This window comes from Rhinoderma darwinii, chromosome 2 (genome assembly GCF_050947455.1).
Source record: "Rhinoderma darwinii isolate aRhiDar2 chromosome 2, aRhiDar2.hap1, whole genome shotgun sequence".
Taxonomy (NCBI): Eukaryota; Metazoa; Chordata; class Amphibia; order Anura; family Rhinodermatidae; genus Rhinoderma; species Rhinoderma darwinii.
Genome location: NC_134688.1, coordinates 349660810 through 349681141, shown reverse-complemented (window position 1 = coordinate 349681141; position 20332 = coordinate 349660810). Strand labels below are relative to the sequence as shown.

Below are 20332 nucleotides of genomic sequence, written 5' to 3'. Positions count from 1 at the left end.
GTGGTCATGTTTTATATTCCCCGCATAAAAGCTCAGCGATGGCCGCTTGGATGCCAAGAATACGACACATCACCGCTGAGCTCTCTGATGCAGGAGGACTGCTGTAAAAAAAATTTACAACCCGGATAACCTCTTTAACATAGTGATAAATGAAATATCTGTTAGTAATAGGTTTAATAAAGAGTCAATATGTTATTGTTTTTTCTTAAATCACAACCCCTTGATATAATATTTAAATGAAGAACACATAAAGAGATGTCCATATATTAAAAATAATAAATAAAAATATCTACATGGAGTGTCCTAACTTTTTCACATGACTGTAGAACATCAATAGAGAAATGGCCAGTATTGACAGTCATATGTAAATAACCACTGGCTCTCTCAACTTCCTCAATTAGCTGTCAGTCAAAAGTTAAATTAACATAATAAATGAATCTACGCGCATCTCCGTGAATCTATGTGCACTCATTTTCTAATATTTCTGAAAAGAGATGTTTTTATTGTAGATTCTTACTTGACCCAAACCTAATTTAGATAAAATACATTTGCCTCAATACTGCAATAGCATTTGGCAATATCTTCAAATTGAATGGGCACCATCTGGTAGACATAAACAATTTTCAAGTGAGACCTAACAGGTGCAATGAACAATAGAATGTATGAAAAAAAGTTTTGGCACAGTACAGAGCGAATGCATCTCTTAATGATTCTTTTCTTCTATTCTTTCACTTCTTAAATGTTTAATACAAGTTTTGTCCCTTACTATGTCATCTTTGCATTGAATTATATGATTGCCATAAAATGTATAGTTGTTTTGTAAGACCATTTTCAAGCGGCAGTATTTAATTCAGGAATTTGCATCCGTATTTGTTGTAAGATAAAACTAGGAGTGAACCAACAGACAGAAAAAGTATAATAGAAAGACTTGTACCGCTCCCGTGTTCTGAACCCAATCCTGGTTTTGGCTTACAAATACTAATGCAAAATACTGACCTAAATTCTGCCGTGTGATAGTAACATTAAGTCTTATTTTTCTCTGTGATATAAGAATACACTTGACATATAAGTTTGTGGGAAACCATAGTTTAATCAGTGCAAAGTATTCTCTTCATTTACATATACCCTCAATACAGGAGCACATTAGCGTCCATATTATTGCTGCAACACCCGGACCTCCCATCATTAAATCCTGTATCATAAGCGGTTGAAAGTGGCCTTAGGATATGTTCACACATGGCAGATTCATTGCAAAAATTTAAATGGCTAAAAATCCATTTCATAACTCTGAATAGGGTTGTTTATGCAGCAGTGTGTGTGATTTTTACAAACTCTATTCAGATTTATGGGATTGATTTTAATAGCTGACATTTCTGCAATGAAAATCTGCCACATGTGAACATTCCCTGATCTTTGTATGACCCTTACTCTCACAGATACATGACACGGGTATTGCCAATTTTATACACTACAAGCCCTCTTTAATTACACTACCACAAACTGCAGTGACGGAAACGCATCACCACTGCCAGTCAAGCCATACCATTCTTATGTTATTACAACCCTTTAACTCCTTAATGACCGGGCATGTTTGTACCTTAATGACCAAGCCAGATTTGTCAAATCTGGTATGTCTGACTTTATCAGAGAATAACTCTGTGAAAGTTTTGAATATCCAAGTAATTCTGACACTGTTTTTTCGTCACATGTTGTACTTTATTTTAGTGGTAAAAGTAGACTGATACGATTTGCGGAAATTAATTAAAAAATAGAGAAATTGAAGAAATTTTGTAAAAATTATCATTTTTCCCTATTTTTAACTGCAATATGTCACATATGTACACACATACTGCACAATTTTTTTAATTAAATATATATTTCCATCTCTTTACTCTATTTTGGCAGCACTTTTGAAAAAAAAAATTTTTTTTTGAGCAATTTGGAAGACTTACAAATTTAGTAATAATTTTATACATTTTGAAGTACATTTTGTTTTCCTGCACCAAGCCAGGTTTTCAGAGGCTCATAGGTGTCAGAATGGTGGAAACCCCCACAAGTGACCCCATTTTGAAAACTACACCCCTTAAGGTATTTATTAAGGGGTGTTGTAAGTATTTTGACCCCACAGTTTTTTTGTAAGAATTCATGCAAAGCAGGCGTAATAAAATTAAATTTCACTTTTTTCATAAAAGTATCACTTTGAAGACCGATTTCTGTGTAAAGTGACCATGAGAATGAAGAAACACACCCCAAAATCTATCACCCTGTTTCTCCTGTTTTCAAAAATGCCCCGATTGTGACCCTAATGCATTGCTTGGACACACGACAGGGCCCGAAAGGGAGGGAGCACCCGGAGGCTTTCAGGACTCATATTTTGCTTGAAAATGTTTTAGGCCCCACTGTATATTTGGAGAGGTTTTGAGCTACCAGAGCGATAGAAACTCCCCATAAACGACCCCATTTAGAAAACTAGACCCCTTAAGGTATTTATCTAGGGGTGTAGTGCGTACTTTGACCCCACAGTTTTTTTCTAAATTTAATGCATAGCAGGTGAAAAAAAAACAAAAAACACTTTTTTCATAAAAGTATCACTTTGAAGACCGATTTCTGTGTAAAGCGACCATGAGAATGAAGAAACACACCCCAAAATATATCACCCTGTTTCTCCTGTTTTCAAAAATTCCCCCATTGTGACCCTAATGCATTGCTTGGACACACGACAGGGCCCGAAAGGGAGGGAGCACCCAGAGGCTTTCAGGACTCCTATTTTGCTTGAAAATGTTTTAGGCCCCACTGTACATTTGGAGAGGCTTTGAGCTGCCAGAACGATAGAAACTCCCCATAAACGACCCCATTTAGAAAACTAGACCCCATAACGTAATTATTTAGGTGTATAGTAATTATTTTGACCCCACAGTTCTTTGCTAAATTTAATGCATATCAGGTGAAAAAGAAAATAATTTCACTTTTTTCATAAAAGTATTTGTTTGAAGACCGATTTCTTTGTAAAGCGAACATGAAAATGAAGAAACACACCCCAAAATCTATCACCCTCTTTCTCCTGTTTTCAAAAATACCCACATTGTGGCCCTAATGCGTTGTTTGGACACACGGCAGGGCCCCAAAAGAAGGGAGCACCCGGAGGCTTTCAGGACTCCTATTTTGCTTGAAAATGTTTTAGGCCCCACTGTACATTTGGAGAAGCTTTGAGCTGCCAGAACGATAGAAACTCCCCATAAACGACCCCATTTCGAAAACTAGACCCCTTAAGGTATTTATCTAGGGGTATAGTTAGCATTTTGACCACACAGGTTTTTCGCTAAATATATTGGAATTAGTCTGTAAAAATTAAAATGTACTTTTTTTCTGAAACAACATAGAAATTTTTATTATTTACAAGGAATAACGAAGAAAATGCACCCCAACATTTGTAAAGCAATGTGTCCCGATTACGACAATACCCCATATGTGGTAATAAACTGCTGTTTGGACCCACAGCAGGGCTCAGAAGGGAAGGAGCGCCATTTGGATTTATGATTTTGCTGGAATGGTTTTCGTTGCCATGTCACATTTGCAATGCACTGGAGGGACCAAAACAGGGGAAACCCCCCAAAAGTGACCCCATTTTGGAAAAACCTTCAAGGAATTTTTCTAGGGGTATAGTGAGCATTTACACCCCACGGGTCTTTTGCAGAGTTTATTAGAATTAGGGCGCGAAAATTAATATCAAAATTTTTTCCACTAAAATGTTGAATTTTCTCATTTTCACAAGGGATAAAGGAGGAAAAAAACAACCATTTTTTATAAAGCAATTTATCCCGAGTACGGAAATACCCCACATGGGGTCATACGTTTTTTCATTAGAAATGAATTAACCCTTTCAGGACTGATCCAGTTTTTGCTTTCTTATTTTAGATTTTCCCTCCCCGCTTTCCAAGAGCCATAACTTTTTTATTTTTCCATCAATAGAGCGGTGTGCGGGCTTATTTCTTGCGGGAAAAGCTGCAGGTTTTATTGGTACCATTTTTTGGTACATAAAAAGTGATTCAAAAGTTGTATTACATTTTTCTTTTAGAGCGAAGATGACAAAAAAAAACTGAGATTTTGGCGGTTTCAATTCTTAAATTTTTTTAAGGTGTGCACTGTGCAAATTAAATAATGGTATATTGTAATAGTTCGGACTTTTACGGACGTAGCGATACCAATTTTGTTCATTTTTTTACATTACTTTAGAAGAAAAATTCGAAAAGGTGTTTTGTTTTTTTAACTTTAAAAAAAAAATTCTCACTACTAATAACTATAATTCTTCTACACATTTTATTAATCAATCCCCTTAGGGGACTTGATCCAGCGATCATTGGATCGCTGGTACAATACACTTCAATACTAATGTATTGCAGTGTATTGTTATTCTTACAGGCTTCTGTAACAGCGCGATCGCTGTTCCTGCCCGTTAGTACCGAGGGGACCTGCTGTAATACACAGCCGACACCCGCAGCGTATGGAGCGGGCTCAGCATGTGAGCCGGCTCCATACATCAACCACCGCACCATGACAGGCAATTAAGTCATAGTGCACAAAGGGGTTAATGCGCAGCGGATGGTTCAAAGTGAAAATTGCTATTTTCCACTGATATGCCATTTTAGTGCATAATATGTTGTGCCCAGTGTGTGCCACAGAAGACAAATACCTCATAAAACATTAAGCGGGTTCTCTCGGGTATGGCGACGCCGTATGTGTAGGCGCAAACTGCTGCTTGGGGACGCTGCAGGGCTCAGAAGGGAGGGACGCCATTTTGCTTTTGGAGCGCAGATTTTGCTTGGTAGTTTTTCTGTTTTGGGTTTCGCTGGTATTTCAGTTTATAATGTGGGGACATATGTAATCTGTGCGGAGTACATAATAAGAGGGTATAATAATGGGGTAAATAAATAATAATTCATAGATATGTGACTGGTGTCGCACTGATAAATGGCGCCCGATCTTATCCACTTTTGGAACATTTTGCATCGCCATATTCTGAAAGCCAGAACTTTTTTATTTTTTCACCACCGGAGCTGTGTGAGGGCTTATTTGTTGCAGGACAATCTGTAGTTTTCATTGGTACCATTTTGGGGTACGTGTGATTTTTTTTTTTATCACTTTTTGTTCCATTTTTTTGCAATCCTGAGCAAAAAACAGGAATTCTGACACCGTTTTTTAGGTTTTTTTTTTGCGGCGCTCACCGTACGCTATAAATGACATTTTTACTTTATTCTGCGGGTTGGTACGATTACGGCGATACCAGATGTATATAGGTTTGGTCCTTTTTTTAGCGTTTGCACAATAAAATGACTTATTTATAAACCCCAAAAATTTCTGTGTCGCCATATTCTGAGAGCCATAATTTTTCTATTTTTTAGTCAAAAAAGCTGTGTAAGGGCTTGTTTTTTGCGGGACGGATAGAAGTTTTTTTGGTACTATTTTTGGGAACATGCGACTTTTTGATCACTTTTTATTCTTTATTTTGGGAGGGGTGGTGACCAAAAAAATTGTGATTCTGTCGTCGTTTTTTATTGATTTTTTTTGGGGTGTTCATTGTGCAGGAAAAATAACATTATAGTTTTATAGTTGGGGTCGTTACGAACGCGGGGATACCAAATATGTGTACTTTTTTAACGTGTTCATTTTTTTTCTATAATAAAAGTCTTATTATAGGAAAAAAAAAGCATTTAGTGTTTATAGAACTTCTAACTTTTATTTTTACACTTTTTTTTAAACATTTTTATTACTTTTTTTAACTTTTTTAACTTGTCCCACTAGGGGACACTTAGTCTTGCAGCTTTGATCGCTGCTAGAGTACATTACACTACACACGTAGTGTAATGTACTCCAACTGTCATTGTGACGTGACTGTCACACTGACAGGAAGCAGAGGAGGAACGGCTGGAGGCTGTTCCTCCGAGGCTTCCGTGCATGGCAACCCGGAGGTCATTATCTGACCTCCGATTGCCGTGACAAGCATCGGTAGCCCCCACGATCACTTCGTGGGGGCTGCCGATGTGCTTCAAACCACTTAAATGCGGCGACGGCAATCCGTCGCCGCACTTAAGGGGTTAACTGCCGAAATCAGCGGCGATGGTCCGCTGTCCGGCAAGACTGATGTCTCAGCTGTCTAGGACAGCTGTCAGCGCGGGTCTGTCACTCTGTGTTTACACAGAGTGACAGTTTGAAATGCGGACGAAAATGCACGTCCTGGAGCGGGAAGTAGCAGCCGACCAGGACGTGCATTTTCGTCCTTGGTCGTGAAAGGGTTAAACGTATCCCACAACTAAACATCACAAGGAGGTGGACGGGAGATTATTAACTTTGGGTTTTCACCACAAAATGTCTTCAGAACCTTCTACTCATTCCCCTTTTATATAATTACATAGTTATGGACATCGTTGATAAGGTTGAAAAAAGACACAGGTCCATCAAGTCCAAACTAGAAAGGCATCAGGGCACTTCTTGAACTTTTTCGAAGAATCAACCATCACAACATCCTGTGGCAGAGAGTTCCATAGTCTTATTGCTCTCACAATAAAGAATTCCCATGTCTGATGGTGGTGAAACCTTTTTTCCTCTAGACATGGAGGTTGCCCCCTTGTCCTTGTTACAGGCCTAGGTCTAAAAAGATCATTAGAAAGATCTCTGTACTGTCCAATTATATATCTGTACATTGTAATTAGATCAGTCCCTGGTCTTTTTCTAAACTGAATAGCCCTAATTTTGATAACATTTCTTGGTACTGCAATCCACCCATTCCCTTAATTACCTTGGTCGCCCTTCTTTGCACCTGTTCTAGTTCTACCATGTGCTTCTTATACACAGGTGGCCAAAATTGTACACAATATTCCATGTGTGGTGTGACTAGGGATATGTATAGAGGCAAAACTATGTTCTTGTCATGAGCATCTATGGCTATCTTGATGCATCCCAAGATTTCATTTGACTTATAAGCAGCTGCCTGGCACTGGATGCTAAAGGTATATGTATTGCCACAATATCCCCAAGTCCTTCTTTTCAGTAGCAGTTTTACTCAGTGTTTTACCATTTAATGCATATACCCTAGCACTTTCCTCTCTATTAATTGGATTTTATCCTCCCCTCGATGTGTTTAATCATAAATATGTAAAACTTGTATTCGATCCCAGTTACTAGGACCCAGTTATTTTTAATATACAATGTTATTATGCACTATGTAACTTGATTATAGTGTTACATTTTGTAGATAATACAAGGCTCATTAAAAAAAAGTAACACAGAAGTTGTTAATATAATACTAAGGAGGAATATGCATGTGTTTTTTTACTGTTTGTTGACTTAATTTAATACAAATTATTTTAGAAAAAAAATGTGTTTATTCTATTTTTTTTTTTACTGTTAGGACAACCCTGGAGGCGTTTGTAAGTCCCTGAACTGTCACTATTTAAAGGCAGTCATAGATCCTAACAAAGGAAGCAACCCATTAACTGTGGTACTGATAGGGCTAAATGATCGGGTCTGGTTGTTTCTCTGATCCCAGCTGTTACTGGGAGAGTGTGTCTTGTGATTAAACGGGCACAGCTGCTATACCCACAGAATCACTAGCACGTATATGTATGTTCAGCTATGGGAATACCTCTCGCTAATTATGTACATGTACATCGAAATGTGGGAAGGCATATTTAAAACATTAATGGATTTGTTCTTGTTAAACTATCCCTATTCATATTACAACTTGTAGAGGTAATGGAGAAGGGGGACCCTCAGTACGGAATCCTCAGGACTGGGACAAGAGATAGTCAGGATAGGCAGCTGCCGAGGGTGCTGCTACCTCCTCTTCCTTGGAGGGACATGCATTACTTTGCCCTCCTACCTTGACAGGCAGTATCACTCAAAAGACAACTGTATCTTTTAGAAGCAGAAATTGGAATAGAGATACCATTAATTTATGGCTTCTATGTTCTATCTTTTGATTTTAGTGCAGGAGCAGAAAGTTTCAATTCAGTGCATGTCAAGAACCATGAACCGCACCAGAGCAGGGAGCAGATGAGTGCTTAATACGGCTAGAACTCATGGGGGCACTGTGGCTAGAACTGAAGAAATTTGGTTGGCATTGATGGGGAAAAGTGGCTGTTATTTATGGGGACACTGTTATTAGTACTCATGGGGGCACTGTGGCATGGTCCCAAAAAGGGCACTTCGGCTAGTACGCTTTGTTAGAGAACTACGACTGGAACTCATGAGGGGAAAACTACTGTATGGCTAGCAGTTAGAGCCTGCTCACATCAGCGTTCGGGTTCTGTACATTGGTTCCCTTCAGCCTTTACATCGGAGGAACCGAAGAAACTATTGCTTCCGCTTTTATTTCAATGGTAATGCTTCTGTTTCAGTATGTTTTCGTTTGTTTTCGTTCCGTAAAGTTTCAGGTTTTTTTCACGGAACCAATAACGCAGTCGACAGCACTATAGTGTCCATGAAAAAAAATGGAAATTTAACGGAACAGAAACAAACGGAAACATACTGAAACGGAAGCATTACCATTGAAATCAATGGTAATGCAAACGGAAGTGATCGTTTCCGTTTGGCTTTCCGTTCTTCGTTTCCTCTGACGGAAAGTTAGAATGGAGCCGATGAATGGAACTTGAACGCTGATGTGAACAGGCCCTTATTGATATGGGTGCACTTTGACATGACACTTATGCAGGTACTGTGGCAGAGCAGTGCTATGTGAGCCCTGGTACAGCCACAGTTATGAGAACACTAGGGCTAATGCTTCTTGGGAGTACTGTGGCAATCAATCTTATGGGTACATTTAGCAACAATCTTATCTGAGATTTACAGTGTTTTGCAAGTTCGTAGTAGTTTTCAGAATAAGCTGTCATATGTGTGTACATGAGGAATTACACTATCTCTGGCCATTATATGACTTGTATAACTTGTTTATATGACTTTTTTTTTAGCAGTTTTCCCCTCTGCAGGCTCTTCCTCTAATTCCCAGTTTTCCCTGAGCAACATGGGTGGAACCTCTGTTATCATGTCTTTTCTACACTGCACACAGACAAGAGGAGAATCCTGCTCGCTATCTATCACATGTATAAAAGCAGCAGCAACACAGATGACATCATACAGCAGAAAGGAGAAGCATAGCTGTGAATCCAGCACTGGGCTGAGATATAAGTGTGTGTGTGTGTGTGTGTGTGTGTGTGTGTGTGTGTGTGTGTGTGTGTGTGTGTGTGTGTGTGTGTGTGCGTGCATGTGTGTGTGTGTGTGCGCTCCCTCCTCCCCTTCCCACTGACTTCTATGGGCAGCTGGAGCCTGATCAGTGAATTCAGAGTGAACAGTTGGAATGGAGGGGTGGAAAGGAGTCTGATAAGTAAATAAAGGCATTTTCTTTAATAAGATATATTGCAAATGTTCCTATATTCACTTGTACTATTGATTTATGCAAAGTTTATTAAAAAATGTACTGACCATTTAAGTGTCTCCTGCAGAGAGCTATATATATTGCTTGAATTTAATTTCTCCAAATGTGCACATTTGGGGTTTCACAATGGCTACAAGCATTTCAATGTGTTTGTTGTTGCCTAGTTGTGTAAGTAAGTCAATATTTTTGCCAGTGTAATAGGGATAATGACTAATATTTTGTCGAATGTTGTTCAATTCATTGGTGACACATAACTATTGCCCTTTTTTGTAGCCCTTACCTAGATAAAGAAGCCTGTAACACGTCATTTGTCTAGAAATCATGATGAGGTAGTAGCCTTGTTTCCAAGTTGGGTCAATTCTTTCTGTGGTATCTGCAGCATTCCATGACTGATTTACAGAGACCTAAATCATGTTAGCAAACCCCATACAGGATAATCCGATGATGCCACTTAACAGTACTATTAAATTAAATATAGATTTTCTGGTACTATGCTTTCTGAAGCATGCTCCTGACTTTTGTTCTTGTTACCACAAGTTAAATAAGCACATCATGAAAAGCGTATTAAAACTCAGAAAATAAAAGTTACACTACAGGCCTGTACCCCATACTATTCCTCCTCCTGAATAAAAAGCTGAGGTCAGCTTCATCTTCTAGTCTCCCCAATATGTACTTCATAAAAAAAAGCGGGATGGTATCACTTACTGTAACAATAATAATAAAAACACAAATAATCACAACAGGTTAGCCCGCAAGAAAGATGTTCCAACCACTAGAGAGCACTCTAGTCGCAGTCGCAGTCGCACCAGCTCTATTCCCCGTCCTTGTCGTTAAGGTTCATCAATGCCAGTATTTACCACTAGGTTGACCCAATGGTCTGTGAAAGACATAGATAGTTACAGCTCTGTTGTCTATGTAGGTTTGCATGTGGACATAAATATAATGTAGGCAACACTTCACATTTCCTGCAACATGACTGTAAATAGCAGCCTTGTTAGAAAAATTGTGAATGAATCTACCCCTGGGAGGGGAGAGCCTGCAAAACCAACAATCTAGCATGGCGAACATACAGTATTTAAGACACCAGAGGATGGGGAGAGGCACAATGTTGTTTACAGCACTTGACAAAAATTCCTACTGAGATAATGAATTCCTAAAATTAGGCAAAAATAATTTATTGAAAAGACACAAAGGAGCAGATTTATTAAGGCTGGCGTTTCATACGCCAGTCTTAGCCATCTGCTTTGCTGGAGTAAGAAGTGACACGCCTCTTAATACATCTGTAGCATCTTCCCGCTGGCCATGACTGCGGCCATGCATCATAATTGAGGCGCAACAACCGCAGCCTTTCGCCATCCTTTCCCACCCCTCAGCATTCCAGCGTGGCTCATACAAGGTCCTGACCTCAAGCAGTGTCAGGGCCTTATATGCAATACAGCATTCAACATCATCACATACAGTGGATATAAAAAGTCTACACACCCCTGTTAAAATGCCAGGTTTGTGCCATGTGAAAAAATAAGTACAAGTGTAATGGCCGGAAGGAGGTGAAGGGAAAGTGAGCCCTAATCTACCCACCGCCCTGTCCCTGCCTACTTGCAACGACCCGCCCTAGGCGACGAGGTACAACTGGGCGGCGGTCCCTACGCTGTCTAAGTGCACAGGGAAACAAACAGGGAACATGCAAGGAAAGGGGCAGTAGCCACGGAATGCCACGAGGAAACGGAGCGGCGAACGGACAGTCAGGACCAGGACGAAGTGAGTACACCCAAGCGGGCAAGGAGACAGAAGCAAGCCAGGGGCAAAGCAAAGCAGGACAAGCAGAACTGCAGCAAGGCAGAAGCACGGCAGAAGCAGGCTGGAGCAAGCAGCAGTGGGGCCAGGAATCCAAAAGAATTACAAGCACTGAGGGAGAGAACAGGGCAGGTAATAAAGGACAGGGGGCGGAGCTAACTCCGACAGACCAGGCCGCGATAGGCTCTCCCACTCCTGAGCCTGCCACCCTGGTTGGTGGGAGATGGTGTCAGTCGAACAGGTCTGGCCTCAGGTGTGGATTGATTAATCCCAGGAGTATACCTAGATGAAGTACCTGGCAGATCCCTAACAGTACTCCCCCTTTTATGAGGGGCCACCGGACCCTTACTAAGGGGACCCGGTTTAGTGGGGAAGAGAAGGTGGAACCTCCTGATCAATACCCCAGCGTGAACATCACGGGCAGGTACCCAAGTCCTCTCCTCCGGCCCGTATCCTCTCCAATGGACCAGGTACTGGAGGGAGCCCTGGACCATCCTACTGTCCATAATCTTGGCCACCTCGAATTCCACCCCCTCAGGGGTGAGAACGGGAACAGGAGGTATCCTCGAGGGGGACCAGGACGGGGAGCAGCGTTTAAGGAGGGAGGCATGGAAGACGTCATGTATGCGAAATGATGGGGGGAGCTCCAGACGGAAGGATACAGGGTTGAGGACTTCAATGATCTTATAAGGTCCAATAAATCGGGGAGCAAACTTCCTGGACGGGACCTTAAGGCGCAAGTTCCTGGACGACAACCAGACCAAATCCCCGACGACAAACCGGGGGTTAGCAGAACGTCTACTATCCGCCTGAATCTTTTGTGCGCTCTGGGACGCCTCTAGGTTCTTCTGAACCTGGGCCCAGACAGTGCACAGTTCCCGATGAACATCCTCTACCTCAGGATTATTGGAACAACCAGGGGAGACGGAGGAGAATCTTGGGTTAAACCCGAAATTACAGAAAAACGGGGAGACCCCTGACGAGTTACTGACCCGGTTATTCAAGGAAAATTCAGCAAGGGGAAGGAATGAGACCCAATCGAATTGACAGTCAGAGATGAAACATCTTAAATATTGTTCCAGGGATTGGTTGGTCCTTTCCGTTTGGCCATTAGTTTCGGGATGGAAGGCGGAGGAGAAGGACAGATCAATCTCCAACTTTTTACAAAAAGCTCTCCAAAATAAGGAAACAAATTGTACCCCTCTGTCAGAAACGATATTGACTGGGGCCCCATGGAGACGCAGGATGTGTTTCACAAACAAAGAAGCTAACGTCTTGGCGTTAGGTAGCTTCTTAAGGGGCACAAAGTGGCACATCTTGCTGAAGTGGTCGACTACCACCCACACCACCGACTTGCCCTGAGATGGAGGCAAATCGGTGATAAAATCCATGGAGATATGGGTCCAAGGTCTCTGGGGAATGGGCAAGGAACGTAGTAGACCCACAGGTCGGGACCTAGGGGTTTTGGACCTAGCGCAAACCTCACAAGCGGCGACGTAAGCCCTAACGTCTTTAGGCAACCCAGGCCACCAATAGTTTCTGGTAATGAGGTGTTTGGTGCCCAAGATGCCAGGATGACCAGATAGAGCGGAGTCATGGTTTTCCCTGAGTACCCTCAGCCGGTATTGCAGGGGAACAAACAGTTTGTCCCCAGGGACGTTCCCGGGAGCTGCACCCTGATCAGCCGCGATATCAGAAGCTAAATCAGAATCCGTGGCAGAGACGATTATACCAGGGGGTAAAATACAAGCAGGATCCTTCTCAGAAGGAGGATTGGCCATGAAACTACGTGACAGAGCATCAGCCTTAATATTCTTGGACCCAGCCCTATAGGTAACCAAGAAATTAAATCTGGTAAAGAATAGTGCCCACCGAGCTTGTCTAGGATTAAGCCTCCGGGCCGATTCTAGGAAAACCAGATTCTTGTGATCCGTAAGGACCGTTACCTGGTGTCTGGCCCCCTCCAGGAAGTGCCGCCACTCCTCAAAAGCCCATTTAATGGCTAGAAGTTTGCGGTTGCCAATATCATAGTTACTCTCCGTGGGCGAAAACTTCCTAGAGAAGTAAGCACAGGGGCGGAGATGGGTGAGGGAGCTGGTACCCTGGGACAAGACGGCCCCCACTCCGACCTCGGATGCGTCAACCTCCACAATAAATGGCTCCTCTTGGTTGGGCTGAATCAGCACGGGGGCCGAGATAAAGCACTTCTTGAGGGTCTCAAAGGCCAGGACGGCCTCAGGGGGCCAATGGAGGACATCAGCACCCTTGCGGGTAAGGTCCGTAAGAGGCTTAGCGACGACCGAGAAGTTGGCAATAAATCTCCTGTAATAGTTGGCGAACCCTAAAGAACACTGTAACGCCTTAAGGGAGGCAGGTTGGACCCATTCCGCCACAGCCTGAACCTTGGCAGGGTCCATGCGGAATTCATGAGGAGTGAGGATTTGCCCTAAAAATGGTATCTCCTGTACCCCAAAGACACATTTTTCAGTCTTAGCAAACAGATTATTCTCCCGAAGGACCTGGAGCACCTTCCTGACATGCTCCACGTGGGAGGACCAGTCCTTGGAAAACACCAGTATGTCATCAAGGTACACAACAAGAAAATTACCCAGGTACTCTCTCAGGATTTCATTAATAAAATTCTGGAAGACAGCAGGGGCATTACACAACCCAAAGGGCATGACCAGGTATTCGAAATGACCCTCGGGTGTGTTGAACGCAGTTTTCCACTCATCCCCCTCTTTGATGCGGATAAGGTTATATGCCCCCCGTAGATCGAACTTAGAAAACCATTGGGCTCCCTGAACCTGATTAAAAAGATCCGGAATCAAAGGAAGTGGGTACTGGTTCCTTACGGTGACCTTATTCAGGTTACGATAATCAATGCACGGCCTAAGACCACCATCCTTCTTCCCCACGAAGAAGAAGCCAGCACCTACAGGAGAAGTCGAGGGGCGAATGAAACCCTTGGCCAGGCATTCTTGGATATACACCCTCATGGCTTCACGTTCAGGACATGAAAGATTAAATATCCTACCCTTAGGAAGCTTGGCACCAGGCACCAAATCGATAGCGCAATCGTAATCTCTATGGGGGGGCAACACCTCGGAGGCCTCCTTAGAAAACACATCGGCGAAATCCTGAACAAACTCAGGAAGCGTGTTTACCTCCTCCCGGGGAGAAATAGAGTTAACAGAAAGACATGACATAAGACATTCATTACCCCATTTGGTGAGATCCCCAGTATTCCAATCAAACGTGGGATTATGCAACTGCAACCAGTGAAGGCCTAAAACCAGATCAGACGATAATCCCTGCATCACCAGTACAGAGCACTGCTCCAAATGCATGGAGCCAACAAGGAGTTCAAAAACAGGAGTATGCTGAGTAAAATAACCATTAGCAAGGGGAGTTGAGTCGATTCCTACTACAGGGATAGGATAAGGTAAATCAATACAAGGCATCTTTAGAGACATAGCAAATTCCGCAGACATGATATTAGCAGATGACCCTGAATCCACGAAAGCACTGCCCGTGGCAGACCGACCACCAAACGAGACCTGAAAGGGAAGCAAAATTTTATTGCGTTTCACATTAACGGGAAATACCTGTGCGCCCAAGTGACCTCCCCGATGATCACTTAGGCGCGGAAGTTTTCCGGCTTCTTATTCTTGCGCCTGGGACAGGTGTTCAGTAGATGCTTGTCGTCCCCACAGTAGAAGCAGAGACCATTCATTCTGCGAAACTCCCTACGTTGTCGAGGGGACATGGAGGCCCCGAGTTGCATAGGTACCTCCGAGTCCTCCGTGGAGGGGCGAGGAGACGGGACCTCGGGGGGGATCGCAGAAAAGTCAGAGGGGAGCACACTGAAGCGTTCTAGCTGACGTTCCCTGAGACGTCGGTCAAGTCGTACTGCTAGGGCCATAACCTGGTCAAGGGAGTCAGACGAGGGGTAGTTAACCAGCAGATCCTTCAGGGCGTCAGATAATCCTAACCTAAACTGGCACCTTAGGGCCGGATCGTTCCACTGAGAAGCTACGCACCACTTCCTAAAATCAGAACAGTATTCCTCAACCGGTCTCCTACCCTGACGTAAGGTCACCAGCTGACTCTCGGCTAAGGCAGTCCTGTCAGTCTCGTCGTAAATGAGGCCGAGGGCAGAGAAAAAACGATCAACAGAGGAAAGTTCAGGGGCGTCAGGAGCCAAGGAGAAGGCCCACTCTTGGGGCCCTTCCTGGAGTCGGGATATGATGATACCCACCCGCTGGTTCTCGGAACCTGAGGAGTGGGGCTTTAGGCGGAAATACAGTCTGCAACTCTCCCGGAAGGAGAGAAACGTCTTACGGTCCCCTGAGAACCGGTCAGGTAACTTGAGGTCGGGTTCTAGAGGTGAGGGGTACTACTAAAGCAGCGTCACCCTGATTGACCCTTTGGGCCAGGGCCTGGACCTGTAGGGAGAGGCCCTGCATCTGCTGGGCCAGGGTCTCAAGGGGGTCCATGATAGCGTCAGCGTAGGAGAAATGGTAGACTAGGTAAGGGCTTGTAATTATGTAATGGCCGGAAGGAGGTGAAGGGAAAGTGAGCCCTAATCTACCCACCGCCCTGTCCCTGCCTACTTGCAACGACCCGCCCTAGGCGACGAGGTACAACTGGGCGGCGGTCCCTACGCTGTCTAAGTGCACAGGGAAACAAACAGGGAACATGCAAGGGAAGGGGCAGTAGCCACGGAACGCCACGAGGAAACGGAGCGGCGAACGGACAGTCAGGACCAGGACGAAGTGAGTACACACAAGCGGGCAAGGAGACAGAAGCAAGCCAGGGGCAAAGCAAAGCAGGACAAGCAGAACTGCAGCAAGGCAGAAGCACGGCAGAAGCAGGCTGGAGCAAGCAGCAGTGGGGCCAGGAATCCAAAAGAATTACAAGCACTGAGGGAGAGAACAGGGCAGGTAATAAAGGACAGGGGGCGGAGCTAACTCCGACAGACCAGGCCGCGATAGGCTCTCCCACTCCCGAGCCTGCCACCCTGGTTGGTGGGAGATGGTGTCAGTCGAACAGGTCTGGCCTCAGGTGTGGATTGATTAATCCCAGGAGTATACCTAGATGAAGTACCTGGCAGATCCCTAACAACAAGATGAAGCATTTCAGAACTTTTTCCACCTTTAATGTGACCCATAATCTGTACAATTCCACTGAAAAACAAACTAAAATCATTTAGAGGATAAAAATAAAAATAACAAAACTGCAATAATGTATCAGTCAGGAGAAAGGTACCAAAGAATTTCCAAGGCATTAGATATACCATGGAACACAGTGAAGACGGTCCTGAAGTGGATTACATTTGGCACAACAGTGACATTACCAATAACTGGACATCCCTCAAAACTTGATGAAAAGACAAGACAAAAATTGGTCCAGGAGGCTACCAAGAGGCCTACAGTGACATTAAAGGAGCTGCAGGACTTTCTAGCAGGTACTGGTTGTGTAGTGCATCTGACAACAATCTCCCGTATTCTTCATCTGTCTGGGCTGTGGGGTAGGGTGTCAAGACAAAAGCCTTTTCTAACAAAGAAAAACATCCAAGCTGGCTATGTTTTGCAAAGACCTACATCAAGTCTGCCAAAAGCATGTGCGAAAACGTGTTATGGTCTGATTAGACCAATGTTGAACTTTTTGGCCATAATTCCAAAAGGTATGTTTGGCGCAAAGCCAACACTGCACATCACCAAAGGAACACCATACCCACTGTGAAGCATGGAGGAGGCAGCATTATGCTTTGGGGCTGTTTTTCAGAAAGCTGGAACTGGGGCTTTAGTCAAGGTCGAGGGAATTATGAAGAGTTCCATAAAATCACTAAATTTTGGCACAAAACCTGCAGGCCTCTGCTAAAAAGCTGAAGATGAAGAGGCATTTCACTTTTCAGCACGACAACGACCCAAAGCATACCTCCAAATCAACAGAAGAACGGCTTCCCCAGAAGAAGATTAAAGTTTTGGAATGGTCCAGATCTGAATCCCATTGAAAATCTGTGGGGTGACCTGAATAGGGATGTACACAGGAGATGCCCTCACAATCTGACAGATTTGGATCGCTTTTGCAAGGAAGAATGGGCAACAATTGCCAACAAGATGTGCTATGCTGATAGACTTCTACCCAAAAAGACTGAATGCTGTCATAAAGTCAAAGGCTAATCCCACAAAGTATTAGGTTAAGGGTGTGCATATTTATGCAACCACATTATTTTTGTTCTTTATTTATATTTTTCCACTCTAAAAGATTTCAGTTTGTTTTTCAATACTATTGTACAAATTATAGGTGACATTAAAGGTGGAAAATGTTTTGAAATTATTCATCTTGTACTGATTTTGTAACACCACAAAAACCTGGCATTTTAACAGGGGTGTGTAGACTTTTTATATTCACTGTACAACGTCCTGACGCTACCCGGCGTATGTATGTTGTATGAGCAGCATCATGCTGAGGGGACCCAGAGGGAAAAAGATGTGAGTATAATTTTTTAGTTTTTATTTATTTAATCATTCCTTGCTATGCCCCACAGAGTGAAATCTACGCCAGTTAGGAGCTTAGCGTAGATTTCCACTATAATTTCCACCAGTTTTTTTGCGTAAATCATAATAAACTTGTCGGGACAAAAGTGCCGTGGGTGGGTCATAAAAGGGCAAATTGCAACTTTTGGACCCCTTTGTGACTTTTCTACTCCATAAATCTACAGTAAAAAAGTTCATAAATTCCCCAGAATGAGTAGAAAATTATAACCTAAATATTACTCAGGCCCCTTATAATATTGTTTTAGCATATATTGTATAATATATTTAGTCCAAAATTCTAATTATGGCATATATTTAAATCTATCTATCTATCTATTTATCTATCTATCTATCTATCTATCTATCATTTCCTCTCTAAAGTACTTAACAGGTGGTAATACTAAATACATAAATTACAGTAATATTTTAATAATATAGATACTTTCCCTTAATTTTAATTAGGCACATGTCTTGCAAGAACTATTATAATAACAAATGTATTCATAAATTATTCCATAAATGCAGAAATAGGAGCTCTATAACAGATAAACTTATTTTACCAATTTATTATCCCCAAAGCCTTTCTTGTAATACATGAACATTCTTAATTTTTGACCTTGTAAATTTGATGTGGTCATTAGAACTTTAAACATGATCACACACATGTCTGCTTTTAAGGCATTTATAAAAACAGGTTGTATTACCAATGAATATTCTGCCTAACATTATGTGTCTTACTGGTATGTTATTAGCATCAGCTCCACAGTAAAATATCCTCAACATTAATATTTCCAAATCATGAAACGAATACTTAAAAAGTTAAATCACAATGTAGACTATGTTCTAATAATTTCCAAAGTATAAAAACATATTTTTTTCTATATTTTGATTTGTCTCCGAATTTCTATGAAGGAAAGCCTAATACAGCATACTAATGTAACCTGGCATTTGAAACGTTAGTGTTGTTCTGGCTTCCATGTTATGGAAGTACTTGGGTAAAGCCCAAAAAATGATGGCTATTCCAAGGTTTTTATAAAAATGATTACACTGCATAACAAAGAATCATGATGTGTCCAAAGCCCCCCAGTAATGTATTACAATTAAGGAGGGTTTATTAAGCAGGCGTTCTATGAAATTTATAGCTAGCATTTCTATGAATGTAGCTTCCTATATTTTCCTTACCTGTAATAATCTTTACGGCAGACCTTGTCGGGTAACCAGGATATGATTGTTCTTTCAATTTATTCCCAGATTGTACAGTGTAATGTTAGCAAATTTACATATTGTTCATCTACAAAATAAAACGTAATTAGTAATTAAATAAATATTTTAAAACATTACTGCTACTGTTATAATAATAATAATAATGTTATTAATAGCTATAATGATAATTATTCCAATTAATAAGCGTTAATAGTACAAGTCGTTTTTAAAATTAAATTATTCCTGGTCCTATTGTCATTTGTTGTTTTTATGGTTATTCATATGTTTGTGAAACATTTTTAATTATCTTTTATTGAAAAAGCCACAAACAAAATCTTCCCAAAATTAATATTGCACAGTATAAAACAAACTCATCCAAACTAGGAAAGACAAATATCAGAATTCAATATTTTTATCTTAAATTATTTGCATTATAGTATATATATATATATATATAAATATATAGTATAATATATACAGTCAAAAAAATATTACACCTTACCTGTTTCTAATATTGTATTCTCTAGAAATTGGACCTGCAGAATATTTACATTAAGGCTTTTCAGAGCACTGACGTGAATCTAGTTAACTAGTAGACTGAAGAACAAAATGTGTTTGACTCCACCAAGACTCAGATTCAGAAATCCTACCCTTGAATGAAACTCTATCTTGCTTTGTTGTATCCATGCTCTGAGTGCCTGCACAGTCAGGTAAAAGTCTTGGTTCTCCTCTACAGGGAAAGGGGTACAAGTTTCAAAGTTTTAATAAATGTTAGTCTAAATATCTTTGGACATAAGTAACTACAGTAGACTGCTGTCAAAACGAATTATTTGGGAACAAGTCAAGCCAATGCATAAGAACAGAAGGGTTATACATCAATGCCTGGCCGCAAAAATAAACGATCAAGATGATAAAAAAGATAGATAATAGAAAGAAAATTACTAAAAGAAAAATCTGCAGTTTGTTCTTTAGAGGATCCTGAGCACACTGGGAAAGATTGGTTAACCTCTTACCGATGCAAGTCATTTTGGCCAGCAGGACGTAGCTAATTTTTCTGTTTTTGCCTCACTGCATTCTGAAAAGCCTAATTTTTAAGCTGACGTTACTGTGTGACGTCTTGTTTTTTTGCATTCTGGGGTGTATTTATTTGAAAAATATTTTTTTTTACAGAAAAATTTACTTTTCATTTATATACATTTTTTCTTAAGTTGACCTTGCTAAAAATTCCGCCATCGTTTTTTGTGGGTTTTTTTTCTCGTCGCTTTCCGAACTTCTGAAATTATGTTTTAAATAAATTGTATGGGTTGTAACGATTATGGAAAATATAATTTATGTATTTTATATATTTAATGACTTTTAATTA

The 20332-nt window shown here is 41.5% G+C and overlaps 1 protein-coding gene across 1 annotated transcript in view; it reads right to left on the bottom strand.

The window, feature by feature from the left end:
- Positions 1-19779, bottom strand: part of LOC142741315 (potassium voltage-gated channel subfamily A member 10-like) — a 52232-nt gene extending 32453 nt beyond the window's left edge. Inside the window, 2 exon segments of the mRNA XM_075850689.1 lie at positions 18949-19057; positions 19472-19779. The gene's annotated coding sequence lies outside the window, so the exon portion shown is untranslated.
- Positions 19780-20332: the final 553 nt, after the last annotated feature.